Source organism: Cibotium barometz, chromosome 1 (assembly GCF_041138505.1).
Source record: "Cibotium barometz isolate CiBa-2024 chromosome 1, ASM4113850v1, whole genome shotgun sequence".
NCBI classification, from domain to species: Eukaryota; Viridiplantae; Streptophyta; class Polypodiopsida; order Cyatheales; family Cibotiaceae; genus Cibotium; species Cibotium barometz.
In genome coordinates, this window is record NC_141046.1 from 52,210,964 (window position 1) to 52,229,180 (window position 18,217).

Here is an 18,217-nt window from a genome sequence, read left to right on the forward strand (position 1 = left end):
ACCCATTGCCTTCCCAGGATGAGATTTTGGATAGTGTGGCTGGACATGAAAGATACAGTGTATGTGATGGGTATTCAAGATATTTTTAGATCTGAATTGCTCCAAAGGGAAAACCACCTTCATTACCCTCTCATTACCCCATGGGGATGTTTTGCTTACATGGTTATACCCTTTGGGTTGACAAATGCCCCTATAACCTTTCAGAGGTTTATGAATCTGGTGTTTCTCCCTATTTGGGATCCTTCATCAAAGTATTTATTGATGATTTTTGTATCTAGAGTGGGGGGTAGATGGATCCATTGTGAGAAGCTGGAGCTAGCTCTGAAGAGACTTGATGATTTGGGTGGTCGATTGAATCCAAATAAGTGTCATTTGGCTCAAGCCAACAAGCAACTCTTCTTGGCCATGTGATTTTTGAGAATGGGATTGAAGCTGATCCAGAAAAAGTCAAAGCTTTGTTGCTATTGAAGGAGCCTCAAAATGTGAAGCAATTGTGACTTTCACTCATAAGGTAAGATATCTTTCCAAGTTCATTTTTCTTTTGTCCCAAGCTTTATATCCATTACAACAGGCATCCCAAAGGGATCCTTTTAGTTGGCAAGACAAAGAGGATGAAAGTGAAATAAATTCTAAGTACTTTACTAGTAGTCATGCCTCCTGACTAGAGGAGAGAGTTTTTTGTGAACCTAAGTGTGGGTGAGGATGATGTGGGTGCAGTGCTATTCCAGTAGGGGAAGGAACATTCTTATATGAGGCCTGTGTATTTTGTTAGTAGAACTAAAACACACGGGGAGATGACATATACAGAGGCAGAGCAGGTTGTGGTGGTTGTTGTATTTGCTCTTAGAAAATTTAAGTCCTATCTTCTCCCAAATCCATTCACCATTCTGACCCATTATTCTATTCTTCCTTATTTGATCCAGTCTGACATTCCTTTTGAGAGATTATCCAAGTGGTTGGTAGAATTGCAGGAATTTTAGTTTACTTGTATGGTGAAGGACAGCACCAAAGCTACATTGGCTGACATATAGGCAGAATCATGTGGTATTGAAGGAGGAGACATTAGCAAAGAAGAAAGTGCCCAAATGGAAGGACCCAAAAACAAGGAGGAGACTTTAGGAAAGAAGAAAGTGCCCAAATGGAAGGACCCAAAAACAAGGCTGTCGGATGCTTTTACCTTGTTCTTTGATGTGGCTTTCAAGAGCATATCAAGAGTGGCAAGTGGAGGTATTGTTTTATTGGATCCAAAAGGTAAAGAGGTGTTCAGAAAGAAGGAATTAAATTGTAGGTATAGACTAGCAATGAAGCTGAGTATGCTACCTTAGAGTATGGGCTTTAATAGTGCATTAGGAAGGGAATCAGAAAGCTTATCATCATCATCAAAGGGAACACTTTGTTGGTCATTAGGAAGCTTCAAGCTATTTGGAAGGCCAAAAATCCTAAATTTAAGGAATGGAATTTTTAGATAAAGACGATGCTGGAGAGATTCCAGGAAGTGCAAATTCAGCATGTGAAAAGGGAACTAAATCAGGCTACGAGATGCATTAGCAAAAGGGGAGTTGGGCAAGGATATGGATGTGTATGCCATTGTTGTAGCCCATCCCAGCTATGTTGGAAGAGAGAACTTACAGGAAATTGAAGATTTTTACACATAGGTCATGCACCTTCAAATATATTTAAAAGGCAGAAGTATGGATTCATAAGGAAAGCTTTGCAGTACATTATTTTGAATGATCAGTTGTATATGAAGGGAAAAGACCTGATTTTGAGGAGAGTTCCAATCAGGGAGGAGATATTTTCCATTTTGGCCTCCTTTCATGAAGGTGTATGTGGAGGCATTTTGCCCTGAAGCTAACATTGTGAGGAAGATTTTAACAGCTGGGTATGTTTGGCCTAGCTTAAGAAAAGATCACTAGTGTAGGATCTGTGAGCCGTGTCAGAAGCAACGTAGAAGGGTTTTGTAATATGATTTGAGGAAGAGTATTGTATCTTATGGGGCTTTTGAAAAGTGGGGACTGGATTTAATCAGTCCTCTACCCACTACTACTAGGGAGAAGACCTACATTCTGACTAGAGTAGATTATCTGACTGGAGTAGATTATCTGACAAGATTGGCTGAAGCCAAATGTGTAAGAAATATAATTGCTAACCAAGTTTGTATTTGAAGACATATGTGCCAGATTTGGCATGCCTTTGGAGTTGCTGACTAATCAGGGGCCTGGATTTAGAAGAGAGGTTGTACAAGAGCTAATGCAGACATTACATATTACACACAGGTACTCCACTCCATACTATCAAGTGTAATGTGCTTGTAGAGAAGTTTAATGGAGAGTTGTGCACTATGATGATCAAGTGTCTGGAGGAGGAACATCCCAAACACTCGGATCTGCATGTATCTTTAGCTTTACGGGCTTATAGGACAACAATCAAATCAGATACAGAATCAGATACAGAGTTTTCACCTTATCATCTTGTATCTGGGAAAGAGGCCATGATGCCTTGAGGAGGAGATTCCTAGTTTGCAATTCCTTCTTAAATATCAAGAAAATGACTTATATGAGTATGAGGAGAGGCTGTTGGATCTTCAAGAGTTGCAGTTGGCTAGAGAGTTGCAGTTGGCTAGAGAGGAAGCCTTGGACCACTATATTTAGCTAAGCAATTAGAGGGCTGAGCATTTCAATCCGACTATTAAAGACAAAGGGATTAAAGAGGGAGATCTGGTTCTCAAGTACAACAACAGACTTGATAATACTTTCTAGACCAATTATCTCATCAAATGGGAGGGTCCCTTCAAGGTGGTGCATGCATGTAAGAATGGTACCTATCAGCTAGTTGACTTGGATCATCAGTTGCATTTCACAAGAGTAAATTGTTACAGGATCAAGCCATAATGGTGTAGAAATATCATTATTCAGAAGGATTCAGAAGGGATGAATACTAGCTAGTTGACTTGGATCATCAGTTGCATTTCACAAGAGTAAATTGTTATAGGCTCAAGCCATAATGGTGTAGAAATATCATTATTAAGAAGGATTCAGAAGGGATGAATACTAGCCTGCCTACTAATGTAGATGTTCCAACTTATGATGCTAGAGGTTTTTCTTGGGAACTGAACCTACTTTTCTTTCACAACTATTCTAGTGAGCCAACAACATGTGGTTGAGCATAAATTCTCTAACCAAGGGGAGTTGGGCAGACTATGATGGGTTTTTTTGTTTCAAGACCATTTTGCCCAATCGATGTGTCCACCCCAACCTCAAACTAAAGATAAACACATCGAGTATGTGTAGAACCTTAGGAAATAAGGTTATTGGCATGACCACATGCCAATAACCTAGTTAGGAAATCAGGTTATTGGCATGGCCACATGCTCCAAGTGAGTTTTTTGTTATCAGCTATTGTTGTTAAGTTGAGAGAACTATTGCATGTGTAGAGGAGTTGAGGGGTAGTTGACAAGAATGAGCGAAAAGATGCATGGGAGTTGGTGGTGATAGAGGTAAGAGAAATGCATAGTTGCAAGAAGAATATTGGAGAAGATAGGAGCATTGTGTGAGAGGATAGTTGTGAAGAAGTTGAGAGAGTTTTGCTCAGAATATGTGAGAACGCTCTGTGGAAGGTTATTGTTGTGTTTTGTTGTTTTGTCAGTTTAGATTGAAGGTCGTACAATAGTGATTGTTTGTGTGAAGAGGCAAGATCTGGTGTGAGGAAGTGTGGATTTGTCCAAAGTAGAGGGTGCAAGGGAAATTAGAGGATCTTGTAGGAGGTTGATTCCCTAGGATCTCTAAGATGCAACTCTGTTAGAACTTGGACCAGTCTAGTGCTTTGCTCAACTTTCCCTTTTTGTGTTCATGGTGGAGACCTGTAGATGGTTGCATCCTTCTTTGGAGTTTGTACCTGTGAAGATGAAGACATAGGTTTGAAGGGTTGTTGGGATATAATTGTGGAGGATCCATCTAGTTTCTGGTGTTTCTTTGTCTTTGTTGGAAACCCAAATCTCGAGGTTGTTGAGATTGGCACAGTTTCATGTGTACATAGGTTTGATTGTATTGGATTGATGAATTCCTATGCTTTAGTGTTATCTATGTTGTTTTGATGGATTTTGTTGAAAAAGAACCAAGTGTGAGTGAAGATCTAAAGTGTGTTGAATCAGAACTATGTCAACTTCACAGCCTCGTCGATCTCATTGGCAGGCAGCTTTGAGGGTTCTTTGATATCTTCATGAAACTCTTGAGTAAGTTTCTGTCAGTCTTGGGTTCTTCGATCTCATTGGTAGGCAGCTTTGAGGGTTCTTTGATATCTTCATGAAACTCTTGAGTAAGTTTCTGTCAGTCTTGGGTTTGTTGTGTTGGACCTTAGTGAGTTTTGTGGTCTTTGGAAGTATAGTGGTGTCATAGGGGTGACGAGTTTTGAGTCAAATCAGATTCAGCTGAATCATATGGGTCAGCTAGGTCAGTTATTAGCAAGAAGTCAGCAAAGGAGTGCTGATAGGTTCAGTGAAGTTCAGAGGTAAGTATTTGAGGTCTACTAACATTAGAGCAAATTATGGGAGTCAAGGTGTATCTGACTGGGATCAACAGTAGCTATCCGATTCCATTTACAGTCAGAAGTTGATCAGCTGTGGGAGCTATTTTGGTTAGTTAGTGAGGAGGTCAGTTGAGGACCTAAGAGTGAAGGAGGTCAGTTGAGGACCTAAGAGTGAAGGTCAGAGCTGTGGGAGCTATTTTGGTTAGCTAGTGAGGAGGTCATTTGAGGACCTAAGAGTGAAGGTGAGAGCTATTTTGGCCAGCTATTGAGGATGTTAGCTGAGGACCTAAGACTGAAGGTCAGAGCTGGTGGTGGTCTGGTCTGACATGGGAGGACAATTGGAGGAGTCAGTTGAATCAGTTTGAGGGGTTTAGAGAGTTTGTGGGTAGGACGTCACACCCATCTGGCATCCAATTGGGGGGATGGTCACTGAGGGAGCTTTCCTTGGCTGCCCTCTCTCTCTACTTGGGGGGATGGTCACTGAGGGAGCTTTCCTTGGCTGCCCTCTCTCTCTACTTGAACAATCTCTCTCTAACTATTACCACCACCATCTCCATTGTAAAATGAAGCATAAGCTAAGGTCCAAAACATGTAAATAATGGGCCATGTGTAAGGCTACTATAAATAGGGCCTTGGGTTCATTGTAGGGATCTTTTGGTCATTCATATCTTAGACACTTACATATATTATTGGCTCCTTTCATGGTCTAGGACTGATGGTAAGCTTGATAGCCATCCTCATGGGTGGTGAGAGCTTAAATCACCTAGGCCTTATGTGCATACCTTCTTTGCTACATGTGCATGTGGATTTCTTCTCTTTTCATCATGATCACATGGATTTCTCATATGTGTTTGATGGATGCTAGATTTGGACTTTATGTGTTGATTTCTTTATCTTTGGTCTAGATCCATTTCAGTTGGTATCAGAGCTTTGATTTTGATCCACTTTCTTGAAATTTCTTGAAAATCTTTTGAATTTTCTTGGTATTCTTGATCAAGAAGATGGGAATGGGAAATTTGGTTAGTTTAATCTCTTCATCTTTGTTTGTTTCTAAGCTTTTTGGGCCATGGGTTTGATTGGGCCCAAATTCTGGGGAAGTCGCACCAAAAAATTGAATGCTTGGACCAAAATTAGGGAAAGTTTCACTAATCTTTATTAGTGATATTGATCTTGATTAGTGAGACTGATTGAAACATTTTCTGTTATCTCCCTTCATGTGTTCAAGCTTTCCACAGCCATAGCCTCCATTTCAAGCTTGTTTTGGTGCCATTTCTTGGGACTATCACAAAGAAAAGCCTACACATCTTGTAAGTAAGGTGCTAAAACACTTAACTAGAAGAATCTCCTTCAATGGTTTATATTTCATGCTGATTCATGACTGTAAAGAAGGCGTGGGTTGCAGCCATTTTTCTCCTCATTCATGGGGTGTTTACGTGGTGGTTGTTGCACAATGCTATGTGGTAAAGCTTGAGTGTGCCAAGCAAGAAAAAGGTTCATTTCAAGCTTGGTGATGGTGATCTTCTTGATGAGTTAGATTAGAGATTCTAGAGTCTTTTATTAATTTCAAGCATTCAACTCATAAGAGGTAAGATTTCTCAATGGCTATGCTAATTGTGCCTTCAGTTGTGCTTGAGAATGATTTGTACACTTGCAATTGGAGTTCTTTTTGGCTGCCAACAAAATGATCCATTAAATTAGGATTTCATAATCCTAATTAGTGGTTAATTGGATCCATTAGCATCATTGGCTTGCCTACTAGCCAAAGTCGCATGCTATTTTGGTTGAATGGTGGCCATAACACTCTTATGTTTCCAAAAGGATTGCCATCATTAGCTATTATATGCTATGCATTGAGATATTGAGCTTCACATATTCCCATTGAGTGCTTAACTTTTCCCATGGAAGCTTGCTTTAGCAAGGATTGGATGGCATTTTGGTGAAAGCCTGTTTCATAAAAACCCAAAACAGAGAGTACCAGGGCTTGGGTTGAAATTAAACTAATCACATACGCTTATTCCTCATCTCATTACCTTTACATAGAGCCTTATTTTTTTCAAATCAAATAACCCTAGCTCCACTTTTTGGCAATTTTCTCAAAACAGTCTATTATGGCCGGCAAGCCAAAAGGTCGACGGTCCCGGAAGCTATCATTGGTCATCATCACGGAAGACATGGAAGGGGAGGAGTTAATAGAGAATGGCAACATGAATGCAATGGAGGAGTTATAAGAGCAATTTATTGTGTCAAGCACTCACAAAAAGTACTTCTCCACCCCATCAATGGGGCAAGCTTGAAAGGAAATTGAACAGGAGGCAAATATGGGAGGCACTCATAATCACACATCTTAAGGTGCACAAGCCATTTCAAATGATACCTTCTTGAAATTACTTGTGGAAAGACTCAATTTCAAGCCATTTATGGACATATTGGATGTATCTACCATACCTTGAATACGAGGTTTAAGTTCATGACTACCAAGATTGGGGCTATATTGAAGACCAAGTGTTGAAGCAACACCATGAAGATGCCATTTGTAAGATTCCTCCCCAGCCCCTCAAGATGTACAGTTTCTTCCCTTGTAATCAATCCCCTTTTCAGAATAATAAAAGATCTTGTTTCTACCTGTTTTGGCCTAGAGAGAGAAAATGTTCTAGAGAGAGGTAACTTAGTTTTTAGATATCTTGGGATGGAAAAATATCCTTTCTTATTAAAATAAATTCCCCCAAAACAGAAGTTTAAAAAGAATTTCCTAAGGTGCATTAGAAATAAATTATAATCTGCTCAAAAGGCCTTAGCCTAAGGGTCCAGATTTTTTAAAAATTTTGGATTAAGGTTTTGAGGGACCAATAAGATTAATCCAAATGTAGGGAGGAGATAAATTGAAGAAATAAATAAAAACCCCCCCAAAAATGAGTAAATACTCACATAAGATGAAGAGTGGACTAAGGACCAAAGAAAATAGTTAAAAATTTGATTTTTGACACCTCTCACAGTGGGGATTCCCCCTCATGAAGGAGGCACCTTTTTTCACATCATTGCTTTCCATTTTAAATCAATAAAATGAGATATTTCATCTCTCCTCTCTCCTATTTCAACTCTAGTTCCAAAAAGTAAGCTGAACTGACCCAAAAATGGTTAAAAATTTACCAAACTGATTTGGAAAATTCTAGAATCAGTTTATTTGGTTTGAGACTCACTTTTTCCTATAAATAAAAGCCTCTCCCTTTGTAAAAGCTTAATAGTGTTTATGCACTGTTACTCTACTCCTCCCCAGAGCCAAATACATTGAATTCACTTGATGATTCAATTGTTTTTTACTAAATCCTCTCCAAAAGAATTGGTGGCCACACTTGATCCAAACAAGAGTAGAACCCTCAATCCCTCAAGCCAAAGGAAAGCTCAAAAGTTTCTATGCAAGTTTTTACTTTGATTTTCTTTTGAATACAATGAGTATATCTTAAATCAATATCCCCAAAACTTCATAATCGTAATACTGAATTTCAAAACAAAATTTCTCAAATTCTGTAACCTTGATCCTCAGATCAATTTAAAGGGTCTTAACTTAGTTTCAGATTTGGTGGGAGATTTGAGTGTATTTTCTTGAACTGGTCAAATCTTTTTTCCTTGAAAACTGACGAAAGAGTTTGGTCTTGGTCATAGTCTAATTTTGGATTCGAGTCTGATAAGGTTCTTCCTAAACTATCTTTCTCAGAAAAGGGTGATATTTCAATTACTATTTTACTAAATTTCATTCATTGATTATTCACTTAACTGATTTCTAAATTAATCATGAATTCTGATGAGGAATAAATTAATCATTTATCTGAAATTTTGACTTCGATAGATTTTTTGAATTTTCTCTTTACAATCCGAGTGAATATAAAACGATAGAAATTCCTCTCTCAGAGTATTTACTTATTCACTTATCAAATACTCATAGAAATTAAACATAGAATTAAAGAGAATCTAATTTTGATATAAAAATTCTTTATGCATCTATTTATGCATAAAATCCAACTTCAATGGAAATAACACTTTTATATAAAAGAAAATCCTTTTATGCATCTATTTATGCATAAAATCAATTTAATAGGAATAACTCTTTTGAAATAAAAAGAATTTCTTTATGCAGCTTTTTATGCATAGAAATTAAATTTAATGAAAATAACACTTTTATAATAAAAATTTTCATTATGCATCTTTCCATGCATAGAAATTAAATTCAATGAGAATAACACTTTTATAATAAAAAAAATTCTATTATGCACATAGAAATTGAATTCAATGAGAATAACACTTTTATAATAAAAAAATTTCTATTATGCATCTTTCCATGCATAGAAATTGAATTCAATGAAAATAACACTTTTATAATAAAAAAAATTTCTATTATGCATCTTTCCATGCATAGAAATTAAATCTAATAAAAATAACACTTTTATAATAAAAAATTTTCTATTATGCATCTTTCCATGCATAGAAATTGAATTCTATGAACATAACACTTTTATAATAATAAAAATTCTATTATACATCTTTCTATGCATAGAATTTAAATTCAATAAAAACAACACTTTTATGATTTAAAAAAATCTATTATTCATCTTTCCATGCATAGAAATTGATTTCAATAATTAATATCAATGATATCCATGCATATTCATAGATGAATATGTACATGGAGTAAATAAAAAAAATTCTTTTAGAATGCACAAATGGTGGGGATTATTCTTTTAGAATAACATAAAAAACTTTATTTCCCACCAAAAAAAATTTTTTGCCATAACCTCCTTTGTAATCCCAATTCGAAGTAAAGTACTCTAATCTATTCAATTTTCACTTTCTAAAGAGTAAACAATAAGAAAAGTTTAAATTAATTTATTTGTTACTCATTTTAGGATAAAGAAAGGCTGAATTCTTAATGAAGAGAAGGGGGTGGCCTTTTCATCAAGGCATAACATCAAGATTCACTTTAATCAACTAAAAAAGCAAAGAAATCAAAAAACCATAGATTAGAAATTAAAAAGTAGAGTTTTTAGCTTACATGGAGTTTTGTGAGCTTTCCTTTGGCTTGAGGGATTGAGGGTTCTACTCTTGTTTGGATCAAGAGTGGCCACCAATTCTTTTGGAGAGGGTTTAGTCAAAAACAATTGAATTATCAAGTGAATTCAATGTATTTAGCTCTGGGGAGGAGTAGAGTAACAGTGCATAAACACTATTAAGATTTTAAAAGGGGGAGGCTTCTATTTATAGGAAAAAGTGAGCCTCAAATCAAGCAAACTGGTTCTAGAATTTTCCAGATCAGTTTGGTCAATTTTTGACCATTTTTGGGTCAGATCAGCTTACTTTTTGGAACTAGAGTTGAAATAGGAGAGAGGAGAGATGAAATATCTCATTTTATTGATTTAAAATGGAAAGAAATGATGAGAAAAAAGGTGTCTCTTTCATGAGGGGGAATCCCCACTCTGAGGTGTCAAAAATCAGTTTTTTAACTATTTTCTTTGGTCCTCAGTCCACTCTTCATCTTATGTGAGTATTTACTCATTTTTGGGGGGGTTTTTCTTTATTTCTTCAATTTATCTCCTCCCTACATTTGGATCAATCTTATTGGTCCCTCAAAACCTTAATCCAAAATTTTCAGAAAATCTGGACCCTTAGGCTAAGGCCTTTTCAGCAGATTATAATTTATTTCTAATCCACCTTAGGAAATTCTTTTTAAACTTCGGTTTCGGGGGAATTTATTTTAATAAGAAAGGATATTTTTCCATCCAAAGATATCTAAAAACTGAGTTACCTCTCTCTAGGCCAAAACAGGTAGAAACAAGATCTTTTATTATTCTGAAATGGGGATTGATTATAGGGGAAGAAACTGGACATCTTGAGGGGCTGGGGAGGAATCTTACATTCTCTCCCACTTGAAAAATGTGAGATGTCCGCATCTCGCAAACTGGGGGTAATCCCGCATCTCAGTTCGGCTTCTTTCTCCCAGGTGGCGTCTTCAAAAGGATAGAACTTCCATTTGACTAACAATTCTCTTAGAATTCTGTTCCTAATGAGAACCTTCTCTCAAACATCTTGGATGCAGACCCTGCAAGATTTTTATTTTGAAATTAAGTACCGCCCAGGCAAAGAAAATGTGGTAGCAAATACCCTCAGCAGAAAAGCCTCCTTGCTTGCAATCACAGTGGTGTCAAATCCATTGATTAATGAAGCAAGAGAGAAGATCATGCAGGATAGATTCTTTGGCCCTATTGCTACCCTACTTATGCTGGAAAGTAAAATTCCTCAGGAGTTAAACCGAGTTCAAGGAGGGTACAGCCTGGATGATGGAATTATGTATTATAATAGCAGGCTATGCATTCCCAAAATGATGAGGGAACTAAGCGTCAAATTCTGAATGAAGCCCATGATAGCCTTATTACAGGACATCTAGGTTTCATCAAGACCTACATGTCTGTATAAAGAAAAGCTTCTTTTGGCCTGGACTCAAAAAGTATATACTTAATCCTGTACGTCAATGCCGGATTTGTCAGAAAGTCAAAGTAGAGCGAGTAAAAATGCCTAGGAAGTTACATCCATTAGACATCCCCCAGATGAAGTGGGAATGTATCAGTATGGATTTTATTACTGCACTACCTTCAGTAGTGCAATCATGTTACAACTCCATCTTCATGGTAGTTGATAGACTAACCAAAGTTGCCCATCTAATTCCAGTAAAAGAAACCTACACTACACCGGATGTGGCCAGAGTGTTTCTCAAGGAGTTCTTTAGATTGCATGGCCTACCCAGGAGAATAGTCGAGATCCCAAGTTCACGTCAAGATTCTAGACTGTATTTTTTGAAGCAATAGAAACTATCTTGGATCTCAACACAGCTTACCACCCCGAGACCGATGGTCAAACAGAAAGGGTGAACCAAGTAATCGAAGGTATACTTCGGTCATGCTGTGGTGGCAGGGAACGCAAGAAGTGGCTAAGCTATCTACACCTAGTCGATTTTACCTACAATGCCTCTTATTCACCTAAGCTATCTACACCTAGTCGAGTTTGCCTACAATGCCTCTTATTCACCGAAGCATCGAAATGAGCCCTTTCAAAGCTCTGTATGGACAAGACTGCCTAATACCATTAACTTGGTCCGACCCATTGATTAGGGTCGAGATGTCCAGACAGATGCTTGACGACATGGAGTAGCAGATGCAGTCAGTCCGCAACAACAAAGATTTAAGAGCTGCCTAGGATAGACAAAAGCTATATGTAGATAAGAAGAGGTCAGACAGAAAATTCAAAGAAGCAGATATGATCTTCATTCGAGTACGCCCCAAAAGAAGTTCTCTATCTCTTGGGAAGTACAAGAAGTTATCCCCCAGATACTGTGGGCCATATCTGATTACAAAGAAAGTAGGTGACTTACCCTATGAACTTCTTCTACCTCCTCATCTCAAAGTACATAATGTATTTCATGTCAGCCTTCTTAGGAAGTATGTACCATGAGCTCAAATCATGTGCTTAATAATGAACTCTTAACTTCTTTAACTCAAGGGCTAATGGAACTCCAACCTAAAGAAATCCTTGATGTTTGAGAGAAGGTTCTCAGGAACAGAATTCTAAGAGAATTATTAGTCAAATGGAAGTTCTATCCTTTTGAAGACGCCACCTGGGAGAAAGAAGCCGAACTGATGCGAGATTACCCCAGTTTGCAAGATGAGAACATCTCGCATTTTTCAAGTGTGGGAGAGAATGTAAGATTTCTCCCCAGCCCCTCAAGATGTCCAATTTCTTCCCCTTTAATCAATCCCCTTTTTAGAATAATAAAAGATCTTGTTTCTACCTGTTTTGGCCTAGAGAGAGAAAATATTCTAGAGAGAGGTAACTCAATTTTTAGATATCTTTGGATGGAAAAATATCCTTTCTTATTAAAATAAATTCCCCCAAAACAGAAGTTTAAAAAGAATTTCCTAAGGTGCATTAGAAATAAATTATAATCTGCTCAAAAGGCCTTAGACTAAGAGTCCATATTTTTTGAAATTTTGGATTAAGGTTCTGAGGGACCAATAAGATTCATCCAAATGTAGGGAGGAGATAAATTGAAGAAATAAAGAAAAAACCCCCCAAAAATGAGTAAATACTAACATAAGATGAAGAGTGGACTAAGGACCAAAGAAAATAGTTAAAAAACTAATTTTTGAGTGGGGATTCCTCCTCATGAAGGAGGCACCTTTTTTTCTCATCATTGCTTTTCATTTTAAATCAATAAAATGAGATATTTCATCTCTCCTCTCTCCTATTTCAAGTGTAGTTCCAAAAAGTAAGTTGAACTGACCCAAAAATGGTCAAAAATTGACCAAACTGATCTGGAAAAATCTAGAATCCATTTGCTTGGTTTGAGACTCACTTTTACCTATAAATGAAAGCCTCCCCCTTTTTAAAAGCTTAATAGTGTTTATGCACTGTTACTCTACTCCTCCCCAGAGCCAAATATATTGAATTCACTTGATAATTCAATTGTTTTTTACTAAATCCTTTCCAAAAGAATTGGTGGCCACACTTGATCCAAACAAGAGTAGAACCCTCAATCCCTCAAGCCAAAGGAAAGCTCACAAAACTCCATGTAAGCTAAAAATTCTATTTTAAATTTCAAATCTATGAATTTTTTATTTCTTTGCTTTGTTTTCATTGATTAATGTGAATATGGATGTTATGCCTTGATGAAAAGGCCACCCCCTTCTCTTCCTTAAGAATTCAGCCTTTCTTTGTCCTAAAATAAGTAACAAATAAATTGATTTAAACTTTTCTTATTGTTTACTCTTTAGAAAGTGATAATTAAGTAGATTAGAGTACTTTACTTCAAATTGAGATTAATTTTAAAGTGATTAGAATGTAAAAATTGAGAAATGGTCAGCCATACAAAGGAGGTTATGGTAAAATTTTCTTAAATTTTGTGGAAAATAAAGTTTATCTTTATGTTATTCTAAAAGAGTAATCCCCACCGTTTGAGCATTCTAAGAGAAATATTTTTATTTACTCCATGTACATATTCATCTATGAATATGCATGGATATCATTGATATTAATTATTGAAATTAAATTCTATGCATAGAAAGATGCATATTGGAAATTTTTTTATTATAAAAGTGTTATTTTCATTAGATTTGATTTCTATGCATGAAAAGGTGCATAGTAGAATTTTTTTTATTATAAAAGTGTTATTTTCATTGAATTCAATTTCTATGCATGGAAAGATGCATAATATAATTTTTTTATTATAAAAGTGATATTTTCATTAGATTTGATTTCTATGCATGGAAAGATGCATAATATAAATTTTTTTATTATGAAATTGTTATTTTCATTGAATTTAATTTCTATGCATGGAAAGATGAAGAAATTCCTTTATTATAAAAGTGTTATTTTCATTGAATTCAATTTCTATGCACGAAAAGATGCATAATAGAAATTTTTTTATTATAAAAGTGATATTTTCGTTAGATTTGATTTCTATGCATGGAAAGATGCATAATATAAATTTTTTTATCATAAAAGTGTTATTTTCATTGAATTTAATTTCTATGCATGGAAAGATGGATAATAGAAAAAAAATAATTATAAAAGTGTTATTATCATTGAATTCAATTTCTATGCATGGAAAGATGCATAATAGAAATTTTTTTATTATAAAAGTGTTATTTTCATGAATTCAATTTCTATGCATGAAAAGATGCATAATAGAAATTTTTTATTATTATAAAAGTGTTATTTTCATTGAATTCAATTTCTATGCATGGAAAGATGCATAATATAATTTTTTTTATTATAAAAGTGCTATTTTCATTGAGTTCAATTTCTATGCATGGAAAGATGCATAAAAGAATTTTTTTAATTATAAAAGTGTTGTTTTCATTGAATTCAATTTCTATGCATGGAAAGATGCATAATGGAAGTTTTTATTATAAAAGTGTTATTTTCATTGAATTCAATTTCTATGCATGGAAAGATGCATAATAGAAATTTTTTTATTATAAAAGTGTTATTTTCATTGAATTCGATTTCTATGCATGGAAAGATGCATAATGAAAATTTTTCTTATAAAAGTGTTATTTTCATTAAATTTAATTTCTATGCATAAAAAGATGCATAAAGAAATTCTTTTTATTCTAAAAGAGTTATTCCTATTAAATTGATTTTTTGTGCATAAAAGGATTTTTCTTTTATATAAAAGTGTTATTTCCATTGAAGTTGGATTTTATGCATAAATGGATGCATAAAGAATGTTTATATCAAAAGTAGATTCTCTTTAATTCTATGTTTGATTTCCATGAATATTTGATAAATGAATAAGTAAATACTCTGAGAGAGAAATTTCTATCGTTTCATATTCACTCAGATTGTAAAGAGAAAATTCTAAAAATCTATTGAAGTCGAAATTTTAGATAAATTATTAATTTAATCCTCATCGAAATTCGTGATTAATTTAGAAATCAGTTAAGTGAATATTCAATGAATGAAATTCAATAAAATAGTAACTAAAATATCACCCCCTTTTTGAGAAAAATAGTTCAAGAAGAACCTTATCAGACTCGAACCCAGAATTAGACTATGACCAAGACCAAATTTTTTCATCAGTTTCGAGGAAAGAAGATGTGACCAATTCAGGAAAATACACTCAAATCTCCCCCCAAATTTGAAACTAAGATAAGACCCTACAAATTGATCTGAGGATCAAGGTTACGGAATTCGAGGAATTCTGTTTTGAAATTCAGTATTACGATTATGAAGTTGGGGATACTGATTTAAGATATACTCATTGTATTCAAAAGAAAATCAAATTAAAAACTTGCATAGAAACCCTGTTTCTTAAAGGACTGTCTTACGCCAGAATGTTGGAGGGAGCCTTTGGTATATATGAGTTTCTAAGGGAAGTTCGGTTACAACAGCTGACGGGGAGTGTTCAAAGGACAGCTCACGTGGCAAAGCCTGCCCAGGTCTTGACCAGCCTCGGTATGGTTAAAATGGTACGCTTCCGGTATGATGGATGAGCGCCGACGAAGCGGTCCTTGAGTGAAGTGCCAGGACACCTAAGGAGGATCTTAGAGGGTTCTGACCAGGCGATGCACGGGCTCGCAGTGCATAGAACACCCATGCATATGTTGTGGAAGATATTGTATGATGGACCAATGATTATTGTAATCTGTTGTTGCTGACCAACTAGTTTCAACGGAGAGTCGAGAATGATATTGAGTTTTTTTTAGAAACAAGGATTGGATGGAAATTTTGGGTTATGACATCTGTAATTGTCAATGGATTATTTTATAAGTTAAAGTTTAAAGAGGAGTGTGTGCGTATCTGTATTCAAAAGCAAAAGTTAAGAAAGGCATTCAATTATGGGTGGGTGAGTAATTGTCTAGTTCTACCAATTCCAGTGGTTGGGCAGTGGCTAACCCATGGGCCGGATGGGTTTAGGCTGGAATCAGTAGAGTTTTAATAATGAAATTGATTAATAGAAATATGATTAGAACTCGAGTAGTTAAATAAAAACGTGAAGACTTCTCAAATGAATAGATCAACGGTTGTTCTTGATTCAGTTAGGAAAAAAGCATTGATTTCTTCAAGTTAAGTCTGTAATAGTTTTCCTTCTATATCTGGTTTAATCAAGTGAAGGTTAGTTTAGTCTCGACCCCGTTAGAAAATTCGTTAAGGAAATCAAAAAAGGTGGAATCGTCCCGGTTTTCCGGGCAAGGGAAATTTTCTCGATTTTGATTTCGGAATGACCACCAGATTGGTCTTATGTCCGGACATTCGAGGGCGAGGCCCCGAGTGGGAAACCTCTGCCCCGTGCAAGAAGAAGCTACTTCCGCTACTAACAACCGGGAATCTGGTGCACGGAAGGGGGCAGTGGGATCTCACACCATTGATGGTAGAATTGGTGGTATGGATAGGACCAAGCAACCTATGCACGAGGCTTCTCATGGTGGTTCATAAGGAAAGCAATCAAGCTATGCAAGAGGCTTTTATAAGGGCTACCCATGAGAATCCTACAAATAATGCCACAAGTGGATTCATGGTAGAGGCTAAAGGACCTCTCATGAGGGAATTGAGGCCTACATCTTTCCAAGCCGGTACCTCTCAACTACATGGGAAAAGCAACACACATCTTGGTCTACATATTTGGAACCAAACCTTGGAGAACCTAAAAGAGTGTCTTCACATCCCAAGGAAAATCAATCTTCTATGTTTGAAGAGGAGTTGTATGTTGATGATGATGTGGTTGAGCATGATTGGGAGCATATGTCATTCCCCAAAAGGCATAGGGAAGCTCATGATACATGGAAGAGGAGCCTGTGCAAAGTGAGCAGCAGAAAGAAGAAGAGGTTTCCATGAGACAGGCCGAGGAGCAGAAATGAGGAAGAAGAGGAAGAAAAGGAAGAAGCAGCAGTATTAACAGGAGGCGAAGATGAGGGCAAAGAAGCAGTCATATCAGCAGAAGATGAAGTAGCAGTAGAAGAAGAAGCTGCATCAGTGAGGTGGTGGAAGCTACAGACAAAGCCAGCAGCACACGACTGGCATCATCCCATATTCTGCAACAGCACAGCAGGAAGAAGGTCGCCATAGCTTGGCGAGTCGAAAGGAAGGAGAAGAAGACGACCCTGTGTGTGTCAGGGTCGTCGGCGTTCACGCAGGCGGGGGGTTGAGTAAAGCTACAAACCACCCCTTGTCAAATACACGCTGGAGTTGGCGGGCCAGCTGACTCTGGGCGCCGCAAGGAGCCCGGCAAGAAACGCCGTCCAGGCTGGTTCATCGCACGAAGGTCGGTTGCGAGGGAGGCCAAAATAGCAGTGAGAGAGGCCCGTGGATCCCATCGTAAAGCAACGGCTGGAATTTAGTGTATGAGAGCTACAGTCAAGGCAGATTACAACGTGTGGGCATCTTCAATGCACAATTTGGGAGCATTTGGCATGTAGCAAGGTTCGGTGTACTACTGCCAGCTCAGCTCAGAGATAAGGAGATTTGTGAATCGTTTTTTTTCCTCCTTTTTGTTCATTTTAACCCTTTATAAAATAAAAGGGTGCATTCATACCACCAAGGTGTATGCCTTGTTCACATGTATAAAAGAATGTGGTATGTGGTTGTTGTTCATACATTGGGTCCGTTGCCCGGCTATATGTCCAAAATGCTTTGTGATCTTTTCACCCATCATTATGAGGGTAATCGTACCCGAGTTTAAAACTCAAAACGAGATATGTATTTGTTGTTCTCACCCATGGTATGAGGGTAACCATGCCCGAGCTCACCGAGAAGCTCAAAATAGTTGTTGTAATGTGTGCAAGAGCGATGCACGTGTGAGGTGCATGCGCATGGGTTGGTTCTCACCCTAACTTTCATGTTCAAATCGGACTCAATGGTTCCGCTGTGAGCGAGTCGGCTCAAAATGGACTAGGTGTCTAAGATGGTAGACACGGGCACGCATGTTTTGTTGATGGACACTCCAATGTATCATTGAGGGGGAGTGTGAAAAGATAGCAATTGCGTTTGTGCAATGCTACATTGATATGGGTGATGAATGATAGGTGAGTTGTGGAACACCTCAATTAAGAGGGGGTGTTGAAAGATGTAATCGCGGTGTTGTGTATGTGGGAAAGCACCCTAGAGGTGCAAGATATTGTGGTGAGATAGGAATGCCACATGTAATATTGTA